This window comes from Crinia signifera, chromosome 7, assembly GCF_055691185.1.
Source record: "Crinia signifera chromosome 7, ASM5569118v1, whole genome shotgun sequence".
In the NCBI taxonomy this organism is placed as follows: domain Eukaryota; kingdom Metazoa; phylum Chordata; class Amphibia; order Anura; family Myobatrachidae; genus Crinia; species Crinia signifera.
The window spans coordinates 176,053,032-176,071,635 of NC_139223.1; the positions used below are offsets into that span (position 1 = coordinate 176,053,032).

Genomic DNA, 18,604 nt, shown 5'->3' on the forward strand with positions numbered 1-18,604 from the left:
GATGTGTATTGCTTTACATGTATTCCGCGTCCCCTCGCCACGCTTTGGGCTCGGTGGCTCGCTGCGCTCCCCACACTATCTAAAATCAACTCCACGCCGACGTGGATAGTGGGGGTATGAAAAGGTCGGAGGACGCGTACCGCCGCCGCTCGCCATGCTTCGGGTTGGCGTTGATAGTGGGGGTGGCGTGGGGGTGCTTTTTACATTGTAAGCACCCATTACGGAGCTTATACAATTATTGATCTTATAGGGGGCACATTTAACATTGAAAACACCCATTAGGGTGCTTATATAATTTTAAATCGAATACCATTGTATATGGTATACAATGGCATACAATGTGATGGTATACGATTTACAATTGTACATCGGCTGCCTTATGGTAACATTGTATCACAACATCGCATCGCATACCATCGTATGCGATGCGATGGCGCTGTGATAGGAAACAAGTACCAAAAAAACCTGGTAATAATATATGCAGTCTGCATCTTATGCTATGTGTTTGCTGCAGTACACGGATTAATCAATACATCAAAAATGTGCTTCATTTGCCTTATCACAAGCGGATGCAATTCTGGCATCAATATATCTGTATCGGACATGTTGACAATGAAACACGGGGGTACAGCTAGACCCTTCCTTTCCTTGTTGATGAACAGAGGTCCTATAAAATGTAATTGTTGTCCAAACGGAGTATCCACCTGCCAATAAGAGCAGAATAAATCCCAAACCACAAAGTATTTTTCATTGTTAGATCGTAATTCCCACTTTTGGAAGCCAAAGTCCCCTCTTTGGAGTCCCCAATGCATAGGGGGGGTGTCTGAACTGTATGCGTGGTTAATGCGCTCCCATATTATCTTCAGAGGCCAGCACACTTCCAGGAATCCTAGCGTCATTGTTACATCCATGTTTCTAAGGACAATTAAACACTGGTTCCTCCTTCCACGGGGTCTCTGGAAGTGTAATGCTTTACTGCCCTCAACCAAATAGATCTGCAACAGACAGTAAGATAATTAGGAATAAGGGGAAAATGCACTAAGCATGGAAAAGTGATAAAATGGAGAGTGATAAACCACCAGCCAATTAGCTCCTAAAAGTCATTTTTCAAACATGTAGCATGGCAGTTAGGAGCTGATTGGTTGGTGGTTTATCACTCTCCATTTTATCACTTTTCAAGCTTAGTACATCTGGCCCTCTGAGAGCTGAACATGTTTAACCATGTGTGTGTCAACCATTTTAAAGTCGACCATTTGAACTTGTCAATCTTTTGTGCCTGATGGCCTTAACCGTTGTTGACCTTTCATCTGTTGACCTTTCGGGTGAGATTTAATAAGATGCGATTTTTACTAAGGTTAAGAAATCGCATTTTTCAAAATCGCATTTTTTTGGAAGAGTTCAACTATTTAATGAGATGCGATTTTTTTGTCATGAAAATGTGTGATTTTGAGGACATGTGCATATTTTTTTTTTTTTAAACGGCATGGGCATAACCGGCCCCGGGCTCAAAGAGCCGGTCCTGGTTTTAAAAAAATCACGGGCAAACCGCCTAGGGGTCCCCTGGATTTTTTAAAACTAGCACCAGGCTCAAGGGCCGGTGCTGGTTCCCAAAATATGGGGGGGGGACGAGTAAGGGTCCCCCATATTTCAAGAACCAGTATTGGGCCCAACCAGCCAGAAGGGTAATGCCACAACCGGGGTAGACTTTTTATAAAAGTCCCCCCAGCCAAAGCATTTACCCCCTGACCGGTCAGCATGGGTAGGAATCCTGGGGAAGTGGGGTCCCCACCCTTCAGATTTACCTTCCCATGCTGAAGCCCGGGGCTGTCCCCGATGACCCTTGGGTCGTGGGCATAGGGCTGATAAATGTGTAAACATAGAAAGACCTATTGTGTATTCCCGCCTCCCGAACATGCTGGAACTTGTAGTTCCACTGCAATACAAATAGTGAAATAAAAACACAAACACACCAGTAAAGTACAACTTTATTACACCCACAGCCCATCCATACAGATACTTACCTACCTTGACACGTAGGTAGGTATCTTCCATCCACCGGTCCTGAAGAAAATCCGTATGGGGTACCTGTGAAAGGAAACCATACTCACCAGGGTCTTCCAGCGTAGTTCACGTCCTCTTCTTTCCAAGTAAGCATACAGGGACTTGGCAAACAAAAAAAAACACTGAATGTGTGTTTACATCCTGCAGCTCCTCCCCAAATAGTGCTATTGGCAGCCTATCAGAATAGCGACACCTGATTGGCCACTAGGAGCCAATAGGTGGCCAATAGCACTATTGGATAGGAGCCGCAGGATGTAAACCAGTGGTTCCCAAACTGTGCGCCTAGGCTCCCTGGGGTGCCTCGTGACACTTGCAGGGGTGCCTCAGTTTGGTCGTTCAGGACCGATTCAAATTATTTATGATAAATTATTTCTGAACAAAACCAGTGCTGATGGCTGCCAATCATAAAATGTGTACAATCAGAACCAAATATTGCCCTTTAACACATAATTGAAACTAAGAAGCTCATATAAAAACAATCTAATTAATTTTATATACATTTTTTGGGGCCTAGGGGTGCCTTGGAAAAATTCTGATACTCTAGGGTGCCATGATTAGAAAAAGATTGGGAACCCTTGATGTAAACACATCCTCCTTCTTTCCCCCGTCCGTGCATGGTGTGGGGTACTCTTTTATTTTGCCAAGTCCCCTGGATGCCTACTTGGATATAAGAGGATGCAATCTACATTGGAGGACCCCCATGAGTATGGCTTCCTTCCACAGGTACCCAATATGGATTTTCTTCAGGCCCGGCGGATGGAATATACCTACCTACGTGTCAAGGTAGGTGAGTATCTGTATTGATGGGCTGTGGGTGTAATAAAGTTGTACTTTTTTGGTGTGTTTGTGTTTTTATTGCACTATTTGTATTGCAGTGGAACTACAAGTTCCAGTGGGCCCTTTAAAGCCCCACATGCTGGGACTTGTGGTTTTCCAAGTCCCAGCATGCGGGGGAGGCTTGCTGGGACTCATAGGTCCACAACAATACACAATAGTTCTTTCTATTTTTACACATTTATCAGCCCAAGGGGCATCGGGGACAGCCCCTGGCTTCAGCATGGGAAGGTAAATTCTGGAGGGGGGACCCCTTCATTGGGTGGTCCCCACTTCCCCAGGATCCATGCTCATGCTGACCGGTCAGGGGGTAAATGCTTGTATAAAAAGTCTCCCCCTAAGCTGTGGCATTACCCTGCTTGCTGGTTGGGTTCTTCAAATACGGGGGACCCCTACTCATTTTGTCCCCTGTATTTTTAGAACCAGGACCGGCCTTTGAGCCTTGTGCTGATTTAAAAAAAATCTGGGGGACCCTTAGTTGGTTTGCTCCGTGATTTTTTTAAACCAGGTCCGGCTCTTTGAGCCCGGGGCTGGTTATGCTCAGGAGGGGGGACCTCCATTTTTTGGGGACAGGACCATGCCCAGATCGCACTGGTTGTATATCGCAACCTGGTCTGTTTGTTTGGAGATTTTTCGAAATGTTTTCCTGAAATCGCATTAAATCCCATTAAATTTGTGATTTGTATAGTTTATGGGAAAACATCTGTATCGCCAGTTCAGAATGTACAAATTTGCGGCAAAAATTGTGATTTTTAGTGCAATTTGCATACCATTAAGTTTCGAAACATGAATTTTGCCATTTTTTTTTTACTAAAAATCACAAAATAAAAAAACTAATTTGCATCCAATTAAATGTCACCCTTTGTATCTGTTGATCTGTTGACACTGTCCACCTTTTGACCGTGTCAGCATAATACATGTTGACTATTTGGTGTTGACCTATTGACCATAGCATTGTTGATTTATTAATCCACACAGTGGCGTAGCTTGGTTTGGGGCGCCCCCCGCCGTTAATGGGGGGGGCCTCTCCCTGCCGGCCTCCCCACCCCGGCCGTCGGTGCCCCGCCCATCGCCACAGGCTTACTTGTTTGCGCGTCCCGGCTCCCCTCCTGGCTTCAATTAATAATTCTATGCAGACGACCACAATAAAATGGCCGCCCCCATACCGCAGACAGTTTCAGAGAACTGTCTGCTTTATGGGGTGGCCATTTTATCGTGGTCCGTCTCCATAGAATTGATTGAAGCCAGGAGGGGAGCCGGGACGCGCAGACAGGTAAGCCTGTGGGGGATGGGGGGCAGGGGCATTACTATAGCACCGGCGCCCCCACATGCACAGCGCCCCCGCTACCGCGGGGGCTGCGGTGCTATAGTTACGCCACTGAATCCACACCCAATAATGTTACATTGTTGGGACTGGTTAACCGTCGCTCTCAATGCTGACGATTGCATAGTGGAGCAATACATATACACATACGTACGCTAGCGGAAGAAAATCACATCGCATCGCATGTCCCGTTTTAGTGCCGTGCATTCCGTGCGATGCGATGTGATCCCCGTACTCAGGGCTATTTTTCAGCAGGCTCCAGCAGGAACTGAGGGCCTTATTCTAGTTCACTCTTTCTGACATCTTCTTAGATGGACAAAACCATGTGCACTGCAGGGGGGAAGATTTAAAATGCGCAGAGAGAATTAGATTTGGGTGAGTCATTTTGTTTCTGTGCAGGGTAAGTACTGGCTGTTTTATTTTTACACTGCAATATAGATCTCACTTTGAAGTAAAACTCCACCCAAATCTAATTCTCTCTGCACATGTTATATCTGCCCCACCTGCAGTGCACATGGTTTTGCCCATCTAAGAAGGATTTTGTCAGAAAGAGTGAACTAGAATAAGGACCTCAGTTCCTGCTGGAGCCTGCTGAAAAATAGCACTGCCCGTACTGTATATGCATATAGTAGTGATGTATGGCTATAAATTACCGTAACTTTGTTTGGTGAATAAACTTAAGCTAAGTACAGTAAATAGTGTAGTCAGTCAGAAGTTGCGTGATTGCTCCTGGTCCCTCACTCAGAGGTAAAACAGTGTCAGTGATGGATGCTACCCAGAGTGCTCCCAGTGTTTCTGCGTTTACTGGTGACAGCAGCATGGCAGCAGGTCAGCAGATGTCAGTCTGCCGACATCAGAGGAGGAGGCGTTGGTATTCTTGCAGTGCATGAATTTGCTGCCAGGGACGCAAACGTGCCTCAATGGGCACCCCATGAAACTATCTGTGAGAGAAGGCCAGTGGCGGTGCCATATAAAGTCCTGTCGCGGAAAGGTGACAGTTCGAGCAGGGCTCTGGCACCCTGGTTGCCGTCTGCCATTTGTGAAGTGGATATGCTTTCTGTACTCGTGGGCACAGGAGCTCACCAGTGTGGCCTACTGCACTGATGAGGGAGGCTTGCACCTATGACCTGCTTTCCCAGCCCCAGACACAAATCGGAGGACCGGGACTTGTGGTGGAGGCCGATGAGACCCTGTTCTCCAATCGCAAGTATTCTGAGGGGAGGATGTTGCCACAGCAGTGGGTGTTCGGTGGCATCTGCAGGGAGACGGGGCCTGCTTCCTCAGGAGGGATGACACAACACTTATGGCTGCTATTACAGCGCATGTTGCCCCAGGATCTATCATTTATGGTGACTGCTGGAGGGCCTATAAGAGTGATGAATTAGAAGCGGCCGGCTATGAGCACAGCAGGGTCAACCACAAATATAATTTTGTGGTCCCTGATTCTGGGGTACACACCCAGAATATAGAAAGGATGTGGGGGGCCGCCAAGTGGAGGAACAAGCAGCACCAAGGCAGCACTGCAAGGCAGCATTTGTACAGTTACCTGCAGGAGTTCATGTGGAGGAGAAGTCTTGCTGCAGACAATCCATTTGAACGCATTTTGTATGCACTGAGCCTCCTGCCAAAGGGTCCAGCAGTGCCCACTTAGTGCCTGTCTTGTTTTCTTCTTTTTTATTATATTGTTCCTGATATTATTGATGTTTTTGTGATTCTTGTTATAATTAATCATTCTCTTTGCTGTTGGTATTTATTCCTTATTCATTATCGTAATCATTTCTCACTAAATTTACAGTTGAATGTTAACATGTGTCCACATTACTGTCTCAGATGTGTTGTATGGATGCTGTGAATGTGCTCCTGAAACCACACCACTATCCACGCCAACCTGAAGCGTGGCGAGCACAGCGCAACGCGTCCTCCGACCTTTTCATACCCCCACTATCCACGTTGGCGTGGAGTTGATCTTATATAGTGTGGCGAGCGCAGCGAGCCACCGAGCCCGAAGCGTGACGAGCGCACGCGGATTACTTTACATGTTTTTCACGTACACTCGCCACGCCGACATGGATAGTGGGAGTATGAAAAGGTCAGGAGGACGCATTCCGCTGCCACTCGCCACGCTTCGGCGTGGATAGTGGGTCAATGCTGTGCTTGCTACACTATGGGGTGGTGTGGATACTGGGGGAGGGTTAGTATAGGGTGGTATGGATAATAGGGGGGGGGGTACCTACAATTGTCACTATCGCATTGCATCGTGAGGTACAATGAGATGCAATGTGATCAGGCCGCTTATTTAGTAATAGCACATCGCATTACAAGTTTTAGTGTCATAAAATGTGTGAGGAACAATGCGATGCGATGCGAGCAGGAAAAATAAGACCAGCAAAAATAGCAGTGAATATTTAGTAATATCGCATCGCACACATATTGTGACAATAAAAGTGGACATGCGATGCGATTTCCTTACGCAGAATAGCCCACTAAGCAAATAGCTTTGTTGGCGCCCAACTAACATATAAGTACCTTAATTGTTTACTCTTCCAGAATGACAATGAATTCAGCTGTATGCAGTGTTTAAATAGGGATGTAAGCTCTGCATGAAACGCCCCCAAGCTACTGTTGAACTACACATCTCAACATGCCCTGTCACTATTAAGCATGCTCTAATAATAGCTAAACTGTGACAGTGCATGCTTGTATGTGTAGTCCCATAGCAGCGGGATTGTCCACCCCAACACTCACAAGTCCCAGAAACATTTATGTTTTTTCTTGTAACTCTACATCTTTTGATCATTAAAAGCTAATGTACCAGTATTGCTCTAAGACAGGCATGTCCAAACTATGGCCCTCCAGCTGTTGTGAAACTACAAGTCCCATCATGCTTTGCCACAGTCTTGCTATTAGAGAATGCTAAAACTATGGCAAGGCATGTTGGGGTATGTAGTTTCACAACAGCTGGAGGGCCACAGTTTGGACATGCCTGGACTTCTCTATGTGTGCTTATGGTTGCACTTACCACAGCTGTAGGAGACTCACACAGGACTGTTGCAGAATCAGCTTAGAGAAGCTTGATATGAGATCTGTTCTGATGGTTGGTGGGTACGTCCGCAGGCAGTGTATTCTGTGTGCTTCTCTGCTCAATGTCCCCTTGTGTTATATTCCCCACAGCTATATTAGGAGGAGTCACAGGAGGTCGGTCAGTCATACTGTATAATGGAGCCATAATCCTATTTTACAGAAGTCGGGGGGGGGGGGGCAGGGGCGTAACTATAGCACCGCAGCCCCCGTGGTCGCAGGGGGACGCTGTGCATGTGGGGGCGCTGGGGGGGGGGCTGCGGTGCTATAGTAATGCCCCCCATCCTCGCAGGCTTACCTGTCTGCGCGTCCCGGCTCTCCTACTGGTTTCAATCAATTCTATGGAGACGGACCACGATAAAATGGCCGCCCCATAAAGCAGACTGTTCTCTGAAACTGACTGCGGTATGGGGGCGGCCATTTTATCGTGGTCCGTCTGCATAGCATTATTAATTGAAGCCAGGAGGGGAGCCGGGACGCGCAGACAGGTAAGCCTGCGGCGATGGGGGGGGGGGGGGGCACTGGCGGCCGGGGGGGAGGCTGGCGGGGAGGGGGGGCGCCCCAAACCAAGCTACGCCACTGGGGGGGGCTAATGACTGCCTTGCCCAGGGCGCTGGAAACTCTAGTTTCGGCCGTGTACAATGTATTGTGTGTCATGATAAAGCACAGTGAAAACTCTAGTGAATTTGTTTACAGTAGTAAATAATTCCCAGCAGCCTTTGCATTTGCAGAGAAGGAGGGTGAGCAGTTGGACAGGGCAGTCTGTGAAGAGAGGTCCAAGGAGAAAGAGTACTGCAGACGGAGGGAGCATGGAGGATGCTTATACTTACTGGGGGCATTCGGAGACAGCTCATCAGTTACTGGGATTCCCTCTCAAGTTATTGCTGTCACATGTTGGACTGTAAATGATAAAAGGAGAGGTGTGGTGTGTCCAGCCCCAAAATACATACATACCTGTACCAGCACAGGAAAGAGGTGTTCTCATATTTACCTACAAAGCTGTATACAGTTTAAAGACATTTTACCTCAGAAAGGCTGTAATACGCTCTTCTCTCGCCTAGATGTATATATTGAAAGAAATATTATTTCAGGAAGGTTAAAATAAGATAATAACTAGGGTTGCCAATCCCGGAGCATTTTTTCAATCCCGGAATTCGGGATTGAAAAATGCCCGAACCCGGAATTCCCGGGATCCCGGGATTGGCTTCCCTGATTAAAAAACCTGCCCCGGCCGCCCCGCATATTTACTTACATGTGCGGTGCAGTGCGGCCGGGAGGGTGGTCGGTGAAGCTGGGAGGGTGGGCGGCTGATTGATGCCGGGAGGCGGGCGGGTGAGCAGCCGGGAGGCGGGCGGGTGAGCAGCCGGGAGGTGGGCAGGCAGGATACAGGAGGCAGGCGGGCGGGCGTGTCATGTTGGACGGCTGTGTGTGCGTCTGCTGCTACTTGGCCTGCGCAGCGTGACCTCTGGCCTCGTCACGCTGCGCAGAGCCATACTGCCGGGTAAGGGAGAAGCCGGGCAGCGTCTGAGCACACGCTCAGACGCTGCCCGGCATTAGACTGCGCATGCGCAGTCTAATCCCGAAAATCCCGGGATTGGAAATCAAGGCGTTTTAGGGGCCAAATCCCGGGATCCCGCCGATCCCAGGATTGGCCACCCTACTAATAACCTAAGGCAGGGTTAACAAAAAGACTGAGTTTACCTCAGATGATAACTGTACAACAGGCAGACATTCATTTGATTCCACATCAGGAGGAGAAAATAAGAATCTTTCCCTGACTAATATTATTTGATGGAGAAATAGTGACTGTAACGAGCAATAAGGTGTAAAGACTTTATACAGTGAGTTACACATTTAGGCAAAGGATATGAAGAAAAGTGGAGAGAGGATATATACAGTGTTGTTACAGTGTTGTTACATTGTGAGAAAGCCAGCAATTATTACCTGATTTACTTTCACTTGTGGATAAGCCCGCGGTCAGTATACTCAGTGCGGGACTCCAATCTACAAAACAAAAATAGCCGCTTTGGTTATAAGTGGCTACCCAATAGAAAGATACTAAGTAATAGTTTACAGCTGCAGCAGGTATATTATTGCGCAATAATAAAGTAGTATTTTAGCATATAATACTGATAATATCTTAACTCTCATTCCCTATTAGACCCGCTTCAGTCAGGCTTTCGCTCTCAACACTCCACTGAGACAGCACTGACTAAAGTGGTGAATGATCTGGTAACTGCTAAGTCTAAAGGTCATTACTCACTACTTATTCTTCTAGATCTTTCTGCTGCGCTTGACACTGTGGATGACTTTCTTCTCTTACAAACACTACACTCCCTAGGTCAGAATGATACAGCCATTTCCTGGTTCACATCTTGCCTATCTGATCGCTCTTTCAGTGTTCGCTTCTCTGACTCTACCTCCTCCTCACTACCTCAGTCAGTCGGAGTTCCGCAAGGCTCAGGCTTAGGTCCCCTGCTTTTCTCAATCTCTACTTCCTCTAGTGGTAAACTAATCAGCTCTTTCGGATTTCAGTATCACTTATATGTAGATTATTCTCAAATCTATCAACCCCAGAGTTGTCACCAGTGGTTTTGGGCCGAGTCTCTGAATGTCTCTCTGCCATCTCATCTTGGATGTCTTCTCGCCAACTCAAACTCAATATTTCCAAAACGGAATTACTTATATTCCCACCAGCCAAGAACAGTTACCATCCTGATATCTCCATCACTGTTGACAACTCGACAATCTACCCTACCCCACAAGCTCGTTGCTTAAGGGTCATCATCGACTCTGAACTGTCCTTTTTTCCCCACATTCAATCTGTCTCCAAATCACGTTACATGCATCTAAAAACCATATCCAAAATACGACCGTATCTCACACAAGACACTACTAAATCTCTTATCCATGTACTCATTATATCCCGCATTGATTATTGCAATAGTCTACGGTACTCTTTACCTAGCACGGCGCCCATCGCGGGCATCGCGGCCATCAAATGCACTAAAAAACGGGTGCGACGCGATGCCCACAATGGCCGCGATTTCCCATAGGGAACAATGTTAAAAGTGTGATTGGACGCGATTTTACTGTTCAATGCCCGCGATTTTTCCATAGGAAACAATGTTAAATGGGCCACAGAGCCCAAATAGTCCCTCTGAAGTCTGAAATGGCCCCCACAATTGTTAACGCCACCCCACGATCAACGTGAACCCGAAGCGTGGCGAGCGCAGCGAGCCCGCGAGGGGCGGCGGTACGCGTCCTCCGACCTTTTCATACCCCCACTATCCACGTCGGCGTGGAGTTGAGAATAGAATAGTGTGGCGAGCGCAGCGAGCCACCGAGCCCGAAGCGTGGCGAGCGGACGCGGATACCTTCACAGGTAAACGTGTCCCTTTGCGGGCTTCACAGGTATCCGCGTCCCCTCGCGGGGCTCGCCACGCTTCGGGCTCGGTGGCTCGCTGTGCTCGCCACACTATTCTATTCTCAACTCCACGCCGACGTGGATAGTGGGGGTATGAAAATGTCGGAGGACGCGTACCGCCGCCCCTCGCGGGCTCGCTGCGCTCGCCACGCTTCGGGTTCACGTTGATCGTGGGGTGGCGTTAACAATTGTGGGGGCCATTTAAGACTTCAGGGGGACTATTAGGGCTCTGTGGCCCATTTAACATTGTTTCCTATGGAAAAATCGCGGGCATTGAGGCATTGAACACTAAAATCGCGTCCAATCACACTTTTAACATTGATCCCTATGGGAAATCGCGGGCATCGCGTCGCACCCGTTTTTTTAGTGCATGCGATGGCCGCGATTTTTTACCCCCGATGACCGCGATGGACATCGTGGGCGCCGTGCTAGGTAAAATATTTCTCAGGTATGGCCACTCCAATGAATCAAAGGCCTTGTTGGTATCGAATGAGGCCACTGCTATCTCAATTTTTGACGCCTTCCCTGTTTGTAGATACGTAAATAATCTTCTCAAGTTTATGGCCGTGGACATACCTCTTCTGAATCCCGTCTGATCGGGATGGATAATTTCATCAATAACTTTATTTAACCTATTTGACAGAATTGTTGCATAAATCTTTGCGTCCACTGTCAACAACGAGATTGGTCTATACGACTCCGCTTTTAGTGGGTCTTTCCCTTTTTTAAGAATGACCGTTATTACGGCCTCTGTCATGGACTGGGATAATGTGTTTTCTTTTTCCATCTGTTGGTAGAAGTAAAATAGCCTTAATGCCAGAGTGTCTTCCATTATCTTATATAACAATGCCGGGAGCCCATCTATCCCCGGGGTCTTCCCGGCGGAGAGGCCCTTTATTGCGCCAGTGATCTCTTCCGGCCTAATGGGCTGTTCTAATACTTCCATAGCCTCTATTGATATCTTGGGGAGTTTAAGAGTATTTAAGTATGTCTTACACTCGTCATTCCTTATTGTATGCTTTGATTTATATGTCTCTGCCAAATATTTAACAAAGACATCCACCACTTTTGACGTTTCGGTAACTACTTCTCCCGTCCCCGTGGCTATTTTTGGGATCAGGTTGGGGGGTTTATCCCCTCTGGCAATATGTGCCATGAGTTTCCCAGCTCTATCAGCATTCAAATAAATTTTGTGTGAGTCTTTCAACATCCTACACTTCGCCATTTCTTGGAGGTGAGTAACCCAAGTGCGCTGTGCCAAGAGCCATTCTTGTTTGATAGGTTCACTTTTATTTAACAGATACATTTGCTCAAGGTTCATCATTTTTGCTTCCAACTGCAACTCCGTTTTTTGAAGTATACCCCTAACTTGTGCAATTTTTTTAATCATTATTCCCCTCAAAAAGCCTTAAAAGACTCCCACACAATCGCGGGTTTAGTGGAGTTGATATTTATTCCGAAGAAGCCATCAATTTCCACCCTTACTTCACCCAAGTCTCCTAACTGGGGCAGCCATACTGGCTGAAACCTCCAGTACTGATATCCTCTTAGTGGCTCAGGGTCCAATTGTACCATCACTGGAGAATGGTCCGATATTCCTCGAGGTCTATACTCAATGTGGGTGATACTATTGAGTACATTCCTGGAGGAAAAAATCATATCGATCCTCGAGAAATTGTTGAACGTGGGTGAATAACAGGAAAACTGACGCTTCTCCGGAAACCTTTCTCCCTCAGACATCGTACAGACCCATTTCTTCAATTACTTCTCCCATTCTGATTTCCCCTTCTGGGGCTCCAAATGTCCAACCCATAATCTATCACATTATTGAAGTCCCCCAAACAGATACAAGAATTATCTGGCCTAGCAGCGATAAATTCAAGTGCATTTCTGAGTACATCAAAACGAAAGGGCGGTGGTACATAAACTGATAGAAGATTAAACCTAGTTGTGTTTATCAACCCTTCTATAAACACATATCGACCGTTGTGAGAGCTCCGCGGTCACAATAACTAGAATATGTTGGGGAAGAGTGGGGCGTGACCACGGCGGCGTGTGAGTAGGCTCAGGAGAGCGGGAGCCTCCGGCATGTGAATGTTCTCTCCACGCCATAACCGTCTGTAGATGGACACCCACTTACCAGACAATTGAACCCTGCCTCTAAGCTCCAGAGGCCGCTACATCCTCTCGGCCATCGCTCCCCGTTTCAGCTTCTGGCCGGACAGCGGGCGCATCCCGCCACGACGTAAGCTACTGAGGCGGACGTACGGCAGCAGGCGATCCCCGGCTGCCCCCTCGACACGAGTGGAGGCTATACTGTGGGTTGCCGCTAAGCCCCAGAGGCCGCTGTACCCCTTCGTCTATCGCTCGCCGTCCTAGCCTCTGGCCGGACAGTAGGCGCATCCTGCCGTGACTGAAACCAGAGAGGCGGACGTACGTCAGCAGACGACCCCCGGCTGCCCCTTCGACATAAAGCGGCGGCTGCACTGCGGGTTGCCATGCTGGTCAGCGCCTGAATCTACGTTGCACCCGCAGCATTTACTTGAACCCAGATACCCGGACGGAGGCGACTGCTACCGCTACCGCCAGCAAAGACAGGCTACCGGGTGACGGCTTGTAAACCCCCTGACGCATCAGCTGAACAGTGAAGTCTCCCAGTAAGTGGACTTTTGCTTCAGTTGTTTATTTATACTACTACTGGGATAGACTGGAAGAGGGGAATCGTCGTGGCCAACGGTTTACAGAGCGCCTCCGGGGGTCCCACTCTGACTTGAATTACAACAATATAGCTGTGTTCATACAGCCTAGTAGAATTGTGGTCTGGGGGTCATATCTGTGCCAAGTGGGAAGTTAAAAGTACACAAGCACACAGTTCCGGTTTTGGCCCAAGTGCATATCGTGTGAGAGACGACTGGCATCGTACCTCTCCTGAGTAAGGAGAAAGTCAGGGTATTGGCCCAGAAATAGGACTGCTTCATAGGGCAAATAGCGAGGCGTGAAATTCCCAGTAAAGGAGGAAGAGGTCCAGGTGATCACCTGGAGACATCGAGTGGCCCAACAGGGCTCCAGCGGATATAATATTCTTCCTGGACCAGCCACAGAGACTCTAAGGAATCAGTGGGAACTCCGAACACCAGCCGCAGTAGCAGCCACTATTCTCTAACCTGTCTGGTCCGAGACAGTGAGGTACTGTTTAAAATTTCTTGACTGGTGTGATTAAGCTCGCCATTTCAGTGGTGGAACTTGGCCTGATCAGGACATTAAGGTGCTGTTTGTACAGTGTTGTAATACAGGACTGCCGTATGTATTTCAGTTTGCAGCGACAGTATCACTGATTGATATAATAGGGCACTGGAAAAGGTTACAACAGCAGCTTTGTAAATTGCAAACTCCTTCCGTATTAAAGTTGACATCTGGAGTACTGTTCGGGGAGCTATTAGCCCAAGAACTATATGCCACAAAGGCACACCGGTAGAATAAAAATGGTGAAAGGCAACCAAAATACGGCTGCGGCTCGTCTGGAAAAATTCGCCCGCACTCAAACACAAGCGGCAAATAATTCCCAGTCTGCTACACCGCAAACAACACCTTCTAAAACACCCTCTAAACAAACCAGCCAAACCCTTGTTCCAGAAGTTACATTACAGCAGGTACTGGACGCAGTAAACAACTCTGAAGTACGATTGTCAGAACAGATCAACAAACTGCAGTCAGATATCATGCTGATCAGGGACGATGCCCAGAAAACCAGGGACAGGGTGTTGGAGCTGGAGAAGAGGGTCTCAACCACGGAGGATACAACGGGCCCCCTACAATTCTCAATTGAGAGGGCGCATCGAGTTCCAGCACGTCCACCTATACCTGGAGCATTCCCTCGTACCCTTATTGCCAAGTTTCTTCACTTCAGGGACCGCGACAGAGTTCTGAAACTAACTCGGGACAAACCAGACTTTGGGCTCAACGACTCTAAGATAGCGTCCTTCCCGGACCTCCCGCAAGAGGTTCAGAGGGATAGGGCCAAGTTTCGTAATATTAAAATTAGGCTGAGAGAGCTGGATCTCAAATATGCTATGTTGTATCCCACACGGCTTAAAGTGATGGTTAATGGAGAATCAAGATTCTTCACTGAAGTATCCGAAGCAGCTACATGGCTGGATAATACATATCCTGCCAAAAAAGCAATTAGTAATTGAGTCGACGGTAATTTAGGGAAAAACGGCTGTATAGATACAGTAACAACATCTAAAAGGCAGCTGGAGTAGGGAGACGGGGTAAAAAACAGACCTACAAATATTAGGGTGGGCCATCTTAGGAAAGGATTTATATTTAAAAAAAAAAAAGAAGTCAAAATAATTTACATTCGACGACTTAGGCTAACGCCGGGGGTTCCCGCCACGCCAGAAGTGGTTAATAAGTAAAGAGCCCCAAGAGGAGGAAGAAAAGATAGGGGGGAAGGTCAGAGGTATGCCTCAACGGGTAGGTTATACAGGGAGGTGGGAGGAGGGCGGGTATATGTTATATGTTGTATGTTATTACTTTTTGTTTGTCTGCATTATTGAGACCCTGTCCTGCGACCCCCACAAGTTGATAAAGAGGACCGAGGTCAATTACAATTACAATATAAAGCATAAAAATGTTTATATGTCTGGTAATATAAAGTCCAAAAGTTGGGAAAGCCTGCAAATTCTTAAGAAAATAAAATAGTAAATGGTTAAAATTATGACCTGGAACGTCCGCTGTTTAAATAACAAGATCAAGAGATCGTTAGTTCTTAGGCAATGCAAGGCTTTAGCGGCCGATATTATCTGTCTACAAGAGACACATTTGTGGGGAGACAAATTATTGTCTTTTAAAGACAATATACCTCATCCTCACGTGGGGTCTCGATTCGAATTATATGATTGTTATGCAAATAAATTGTTAAACTTTTATATTGAACAACTGAATTCTATGAGTCATATACCCACTGTGAGGAGAGAAAGGTACCTGAGAAGAAAGTATACTTACCTACTGAACCTAGTCAAGTACCACATAAGAAGACACAAATAAGTGCACAGATTATTGCTTATAACTTTATTGCTTACAGTTCCTTTCTCCGTCTCCTACCAGCGCTGGATTCCTGCGAGATGTGAGGCAGAAAACACATTCTATATAAGCAGGAAGTAAACTAGCAGCGGTGCTTAACCCGTTCACTGCTGATGGGGTTGTTTTTGGTTCCCAACCTTGTACACAGACGATTTTGACTATTTTTAGGCTGACAAAATTCCTATTGTACGTCAGTGTTGACAGACATTTTTCAAGACGACTTTATACATTTTTTTTTTTTTTACAATTGACATAAGTAATACTTTTTTTAAATTAAGATTACAAAAACGCTAATTGGGAACATCTGTGTTTTTCTTTTCCTAGCTGACGCCATCAGGAAACACGTTCGGACGTAGTTGCTGACTTCTAGGCTGCCACTTCTGGGAGAGAGAAACCCAGGTCTGCTAAGCCTAAGCTGGGGTCCGGTGCTGGGGGGTAGGGGGGGTGGGGGTAGCTGTAAGGGAAATGGGGTGGAGTTGGAACTATATAAAAGAGGTGGGAGGCCATACTGGAGGGTCCCTCTGTAATCGGGAGACTTGTATAAATATCAGCGCCTGCAATTAGGACTTAAAGGAACAAAAACGCTAGGTCAACATGCAGCTGTATGGTTGTTGACATTCAGACCGAACACATACTTGCTGACATATCTCCATAGCATGGACAGGATGGGGGTACACCTAAGGTGTCGCTCCGCGCTCACAATAACTAGAATATGTTATAAAAAATCGTGATATACCTAATATTGGTAAAATATAGATATTTTTTTATTAGTAGATAATAATCGCAATAATCAATAGTGTTCTCAATGGAGACGGAGGTATGGAAAAACATGGTAGATAAGGATATGTGGTCCCTGGGTCAACAATGTTTGGGTTGACAGTCACGTCCAACAATGGTATATCAATCATTTTCAGGCGTTGATCTAGTCACTGTTGACCATTAGTGGTCGACCAAGACATTGTCTACCCACTATACTGTAACCGAGGATAAGGTGGTAGGAATTATTATTATAAGTTAATGTTTATTCTAAATACCAGCAAATCAGAGGGATGTGCTTATTATATACAATTACATTGGACGAGATGTAATGACATCAGAGTCGGACGAACTTGGACGATTTTTTAAAGCAGCAATCACCTACAAGGTATGGTTTTGTCTTGTAAAGGATTGCCCCTTTAAAAAAAGTCTGAGTTTGGTCGGCATCCCGCACGTCCTCTGAACTCTGAGTTCATTACATCTCATTCATAATTATTATTTATCAATGGTGTGTTTGTAATTAAAGAAAAAAGTGATTGTAAAACAAATAGGGTGGGATGTACTAAGGGGAAAATACGGTTTTACCCCATTTTCAAATGTACTAATACCCAGCCGCCGCGACTTCGCAGGGCAGGGTATCGCCACCTTTGGGTGGTGATACCTTATAGAAGCCGCAAACGCCTACCCCCCCTCCCCGTCCTCCAAACTCCTCCTCCCCTTAGCAGTATGTCACAGCCGGATCTAATTGGACTCATGCTGACACCCCAAAATTTAGGGGGTGTTTATTTTATTTTATTTTGACTTATATCCATCCTCTGTCCTACTGTTTTACCTATCTTGGCGCTGAATCCTGTTTATTTTTGTATATATATATATATATATATATATATATATAGATGAAAGAAAGGACCGGCACTCCTGGGTCTTGTGAGAAAACGTGTATTCAGCAAGTAACAACCAACGTTTCGGGGCAGATGCCCCTTTGTCAAGGTGTAGGTGATAACATCAGAATAAACAAAGTGAATACCTTAAATAGGGAGGGTGAAGTCGGATGTCAGCACGATGCAGAACGCCCCGTTTGGATGCCGGAAGATGCCGGGATGCGTGAACACGGAAGTGACGTCACTGTCAACTTCCGGTGAATGGAGCGCTAGTTGCCGGGTATGTGGAACGCATGCTAGCTGGTTGCCCGGGTGATCCGTTCTATGGTCACTTCAGTGGCACCTTACGTTATGCGTGCAGGCTAAAGGGTGTAATGAGGGACACTGCGTCGTGCTGGCCAGCCAACCTATCAAGGAGAATAATAAACAGTGAAAGCAATATGTTAATACAGCATAAATATAATACAAATATCACATAAATGTCGTGCATCATTAGTGCTTTGTGAGCATATGAAGTGCTGCGTGTAAGAGGTTGACACAATGTCGACCTTGTTAATACATGTGGGTAATACGGCAAGGAACTGTTAGTGTGTGTGTCAGTGGGAGTATCAAGCCCTGTTATGTGGGCTGGGATATACATTGGACTATAGAAGGCTCCGTGGAGCACTACAATCTATAGAAAGGCATAGGGCTAAGGATGGCTTAATGGATCAATATACAGTATGAAAGGTCCAACTGTAATAGTGAATGTATAGTAACATGGTTAGGAAAGATAAAGGGATAGCGAGAATATTAGACGGAGAAGAAAAAAAGCACACATGGGGCATGTTATAATGTCCCTAATTGAACGTGACATGTTCTATGTCGCTTGGTGAATCTCCTGTTAAGGAATCACTGCTGGCAACTGGTCAATAAATATTAGAAAGAGAAAGGGATAGCAAGAGTGAAAGACGGAGATGAAAAAAAGCACACATGGGGCATATACTGATGTCCCTGATTTAGAGTGTTGTAATTTACACCGTACTATGTAGTGTATATTGTGCGGTGGCACTTAAAAACTCCCTTTTTTCTTCCTGTTTTTAAGTGCCACCGCACAATATACACTACATAGTACGGTGTAAATTACAACACTCTAAATCAGGGACATCAGTATATGCC

General features: G+C 46.4%; 1 long non-coding RNA gene across 1 annotated transcript; it reads right to left on the reverse strand.

The window, feature by feature from the left end:
- Positions 1–207: 207 nt before the first annotated feature.
- Positions 208–15,865, reverse strand: LOC146019639 (uncharacterized). Its single transcript, XR_014450629.1, has 5 exons — positions 15,809–15,865; positions 9,242–9,301; positions 8,128–8,196; positions 7,239–7,390; positions 208–995 (listed from the first exon to the last, which is right to left on the reverse strand). It is a non-coding gene; the product is annotated as an uncharacterized LOC146019639 (long non-coding RNA).
- Between the last annotated feature and the right edge of the window lie 2,739 nt (positions 15,866–18,604).